The sequence below is a fragment of the Teleopsis dalmanni genome, chromosome 2 (assembly GCF_002237135.1).
Source record: "Teleopsis dalmanni isolate 2A chromosome 2, ASM223713v2, whole genome shotgun sequence".
Classification (NCBI taxonomy): domain Eukaryota; kingdom Metazoa; phylum Arthropoda; class Insecta; order Diptera; family Diopsidae; genus Teleopsis; species Teleopsis dalmanni.
Window position 1 is genome coordinate 238,700,183 of NC_051847.1, and position 5,465 is coordinate 238,705,647.

Here is a 5,465-nt window from a genome sequence, read left to right on the forward strand (position 1 = left end):
ATAGCATTACCTACAGTAGTTTAGTGTTAAAACGATATTTGCTAAGCAAGAAAGTTGTGAACCAGAAGAGTGAGTGCAAAATGTCGACAGTGTTATTGTTCGGCACTTGCTAGACGATTTTATACAACCCATAATCTTCTTGTCTGAAGTGTCTTTTCGACATCACCAAAATGTGCATCAAGTATACTTATTTGTCGAAATAAAAATACCTTTCCTTAAAGTCGATTAGTGTATTTAAAAGATATGGTAGCAGATCTGCGTTTCTAATAAGATGGATTGTCACTTAATTATTTTCCTTAAATTTTCGACGATAAGCCACGAAGATTATAAAATATTTTTCATATTTCAATTTCGATATTATAAATTGAGTGTGTCGGTGCTATGTCAATAATAAAAAAAAAAAACTAATAATATTTAAATGAAAATTTGATAGCAACTAAAGCAAAAGGCTTTTATTTGTAGATAGTCTCTATATATTCTCTATATATATAGCACTAGCAGTTTTCACACTTTTAATTATCTGTAACATCATAACTTCTAGAACAAATAACATTTATTATAATTATAAAAAATATTATTGACGACTACAAAAGTGAAATACTTTGTATCTCGTAAACAAGCACGTGAATGTCATGTAATCTGTCTGTTTTAAAAATATTTTCATAAAATTTTGATTTCAACTGAATTGTAGAGATACAATCACTAATTTATATGCAAATATTAAAAATAATACTGGGATATATTTAAATTTTTCCTACACCCACTTGAAACCAGATTTGTAGGCTTGATGGCTGACATTGAAAATATATCTGTTCCGGCATGTGCCAAATACCGACGAGGGCACAAAGCACTTAAATATTGTCAATTATAAAAAAAAAAATCACAAACCTGCAAGTATAAAGACGACTGCAAAACAATAAAAATTAAATCAGATGAATTTCTCAAACTTATCATTTTTTATCTGATTTACTGATAAGCCCCAAGAAATGTTTGCAAAAGTGGAAAAAAAAAAACAATTTGCAATTTACAAGCTTGCAGTTTACTATTCAGCGTTCACTCGGACGTATGAGTGACATTGTTTCCGACTGTGTATATATGGAGACGCGTAGAACTGCTCGTGTAGATCGGTAACTGCTTATAGATTTGCTGGTATGTGTGAAAATTGTCACCAGCTGGAACAAAGCCGCTCTTAGTATCTGAAATGAGCTACTGCTTTGGCGCTGCTGTGCAGTCATTCGCGCGGCATGGAGTCCATCTCTCGTCTATTTTGCTGATCGCATCGAAACCGATCATGTCAATTATTCGCGTTTGTGCGCTGTCCGGAAAGGTCGTGCCAAAACTTAACCAAACGAAATCTATGCGAAATAAGCGCGTAAGTGTGGCAAGTGCTGAGTGAGAGTTCAACAACCAAAATGACAACAGAAGCTTAGAAGCTTCAATCAAAGTGCTTCCGATATAATAAAAATAAAATAATAAAGAAATTTTTTTTAAATGCAAGTTTATGTTTTTAATATCGAAGAGCATTTGGTTCAGTTCGGTTTAAAATATCTAAATTCCATACAGTATTTTGAAGCACTTAAGTACATATATTATTACTGTACACATAAAAGTATTATTGCCATTATTGCAAAAGTGTTAATTTTAATCAAAAGCAGTAAAAATACTTAATATAATAGTATTAAATAATTTTCTTTCCATATATATATGGAATATAAAAATTAAACAAGAATGTGTTAATAGTTCCAAATATAATTTCAGGAGCACAGTTCGAACAGCTGAGACCTTCAGCTTAAATAACGTGGGTAAACAATACATAGCAATATATATAAGAACTGGAATAAAACATGTTTAAAAAATTTTCCAGAAAAATCTAAGAAATAGCAGTTCAAAATCTATTAACATGTGTTGATACTAATTTCTAGGCAGCTAATTTAATTTAGAATTGGTTGCCGTGACTTTAGGAAATTTCTTTTTTGAAGTTGTAAAATTATTATTAATATGAAATTTACAAAAATATTTTATTTGATTGATTTTTAACATCCGTTTTGATGAAAGAAATTAAATTCTTAATATAAATTGAATATTGAATATTATATTCAATAGAGAGGTATTCCAAACAGTATTAAATTACAACAAAACTTTATTATTTTATTAAGAGGTTTTTCGAACAGTAGTGAACTACAACAACAAGAATTTATTTTATATTATTTTAATTAGTTGAATTTTTGGCTGACCATACAGCTGTTTTGAGTATTGCCAAATACCCATCATCAGAGGACTTGTAATTATTCCTTATAATAACATTTTAATTTTATTATTATAAAGTTTAATATGTAAATGAATTCAATAAAATTTTCTTCAACTGATCTTTAATAATTTTCTGTTATGAAAAACTCAAAAAATCAAACGATAATAAATTTCTTCAACTCCTAAATCTTCAAGATCTAAGCATATTTAGTGATATATAAGTCTTCATATAGAAATATTCATAAACTCAATAAAAACTCAAAAAAAAAAGACTAGATTCTCTGAATCTGAATTCAAAAATTGAGTTTCGAGGTTCTTTGAAATAATTTTGCAGGAATAAATAAAATAAATTATTCAACATTGAAGATATTTCGTCTAAAGTTCTTTAATAAGAAAAAAAATTTTACTTAATGGTAATATGACTTTATTTTGTAATATAATTTTCTTCAACTTCAATATATCAATATTAACGATCTTTCAATTTCAAATGTCATCTCAGTAGTGGAAAGTTCACAGAACACACTTTAACAGTATCTATTAGCTTTTAGTCTTCTGAAAATCATTTTTCATAAAACCACTTTTTGAGGTATGAAAATAGGCAGACATATAGGCAGAAAAAGACTCGGCGTAGTAACAATTCGTAATATAATTGAGTGATTTTACCGATTGGTTTTGAGTTGTATGAACATTATTTAGTTGGGCATTACAGGCACAAGTCGTCCTTGGGCGTGCCCAGAAGCCTCCTTCAATTAGTTCGATTAGTGGCTTGCAGTTGCTATTTGGTAGAGCCGAGTGCCTTCACATTGATGTTCATCTGGTCTTTCTGCCGTCCTCAGCTGCGTTTTCGACCAGCGGATATCGTACCAAACATCTTTATAGTCGGAGACTTTTTTTACCATCGTACGACATAACTAAGGTACGAAGCCGCTGAAATTTTGTGCGCTTAACTCTGTCAATATTGGGGTAGAGTTCATTTAGCTCATCGCTTCATCTAATTCTATACACGTTGCCAAGGCGTAAAGGATCATAATCCTTTGAAGAGTTTTTTCTGGAATGCTCATAATACTTTCTCATCACTGTCAGTTATTCTCTAAGCTTTTGTTTTTCTAAATTTGATATAAAAATATTATTTCGCGATTTCTGTTTGTTGAGAAAGAGGGCTTTGCTTTTCAATTATCTAGTTAGTCCGTAGTAATATTTGTTGGAAAAAGTGAAACTTCGTTGACACGTCAAATCGAAATGATTTTAACTTAGAGAATAACTTGACAGATTGAAATAAAATGGTTCTATTCTTATAAAACATGAATATTAAAATGATGTCGAAAACTTAGTGACAAGTATGTTGTTGCTATTGTATTTAATAATATATATAAGTATATAATGCATACATATTTTACACTAAACAGTGTAAATACTCATTAATACTCATTTTAATCTATACTTCTCAATACTCAATCTATTAATCTATAGTACTCATTTTACTCATTTTATGTCTTAATACTCATTTTTTTCTTAAGTTACTTTATGTTGATATATTAATAAAATCGATTATTTAATATATAATTTTATAATTTTAATTTTTGTATAATGCTTATTTCTCTTCAATTACTAAATTACATTATATAAATAATTATTAGAAGATAACTTTGGGGGCATTCAGAAAGGTACACGATTTGATCTATTGAGATATAAATCATTTATTACTTGTCCTCACTATGTGCCTACCAGTTGTCACCTTCGCCTGCTGTCTTGAAGACTTCAGTGCATACCTAGTTCTTTTCGTTACGCCGAGCAGTACTTAGTTCCGCGATTATAAATTTTTAATGCAAATAATGGAGCACCAATAGTTCTTTATTTCTGTTGTGGTTAATTGGTGAAGAACGCAGATTTCATTTAAATAACTTATGTGAACAAAATCATTTAATCATCGTTAATTTATATAGTAATATTATAGTCAATGCCCCTCTAATGAGAAATAATTTGGAATTTTTTTTGAGATGTCTCACAAAGATTTGTAGCGGGTCCTTGTAAGAAGTAATCTACAGCAGTAATCTGCTGATGGATTATAAAAAATCTATATACTAGTGAATTAAACACTCTCTTCAATAAGTTTTACTAACTATGAGAAAAATGAGGAAAGTACTACATATCTGCTTAGCGTATGCGCTATTAGACCCTTAATGTCTTATATCTGGAAATATTTAAACAATAAAAAATCGTTTTATTTTCTTATTAGTTTGGTGTGCATGATTTGAAATTAATTTCGAAAGGTGACAATGAATGGATCAATTTAAAAGCAATTGTAGGATATTAAATTTAAACTGTCTATCAACTATTGTTGTTATATCCCGGAAGGAACGGCAATTGGATAAGTTATACTCTGCAGAGTCTTAATTCGTCACCATGCATTGTTAGGCTTTTTATTAATGATAGTATGTTTTGGGGTTTGTTGTTCCATTATTTAAAGGGAGGCATAACAATTCTGTCTAAGTAGCAAATCTTTTGCATACCATGAGCTGGACATACATAAAGAAGACATTCTTCCAACAACTCACTAAAAAATCTATATTTACTTTCAAATTGTTGGTATTACAGTTACGTATTAAATAGCGTTCAATGTAGAATGGGTTGGTTAAATGCAATAGAAGCAGCTTTTGAGAACTAAAGATCTTGAAACAAAATTAGAGTAACTCAATTTGTTTTAATAATTGAGGGTATGACATTGTAATGTTTGTTGGTTGTAATCTAAGAAATTCTTTAGCACTGTTAATAGTTTACTAGTATTTCCTTTACTTACAGTTAAAGGTACATCTAATAGAATCTGTGTTCTATGTCTGTGTATATGTATGTATAAAATCATAGAAGAACTCTATCCAATAATAATATTATACAATGTCGGTTCTCTATCTGCTTAAAGTTCTTATATGCTTTATATATAGAAATATATTAAGCAGTTGCTTTTTAATAAATTTGTTTATTAATTACTATTATTATTAATTTTTTTTATTTTAGCCTCCATAAACATTGCTAATATACGGTGATTAATACTATAAGTAGTAACATACACACAAATACACACTATGAAGTTTAACTTTATGAAAAGCAATTCCACAGAAAGTGAGACTAAGTCCTCACCCACCTCGGAAACATCTGCAACAGAACCGCTGGCGCCGCAATATTTGCGTCAAATCACAATTGAAAATGATCCAGATTCACTT

The 5,465-nt window shown here is 29.6% G+C and overlaps 1 long non-coding RNA gene across 2 annotated transcripts; it reads left to right on the forward strand.

Moving 5' to 3' along the window:
* The first annotated feature begins 1,065 nt into the window (after nucleotides 1-1,065).
* Nucleotides 1,066-5,459, forward strand: LOC119679848. 2 transcript variants are annotated; one of them, XR_005252437.1, is made up of 3 exons: nucleotides 1,066-1,372; nucleotides 1,759-1,802; nucleotides 5,260-5,459. It is a non-coding gene; the product is annotated as an uncharacterized LOC119679848 (long non-coding RNA). The 2 variants fall into 2 exon arrangements; XR_005252436.1 differs by having other exon boundaries at nucleotides 1,759-1,798.
* Nucleotides 5,460-5,465: the final 6 nt, after the last annotated feature.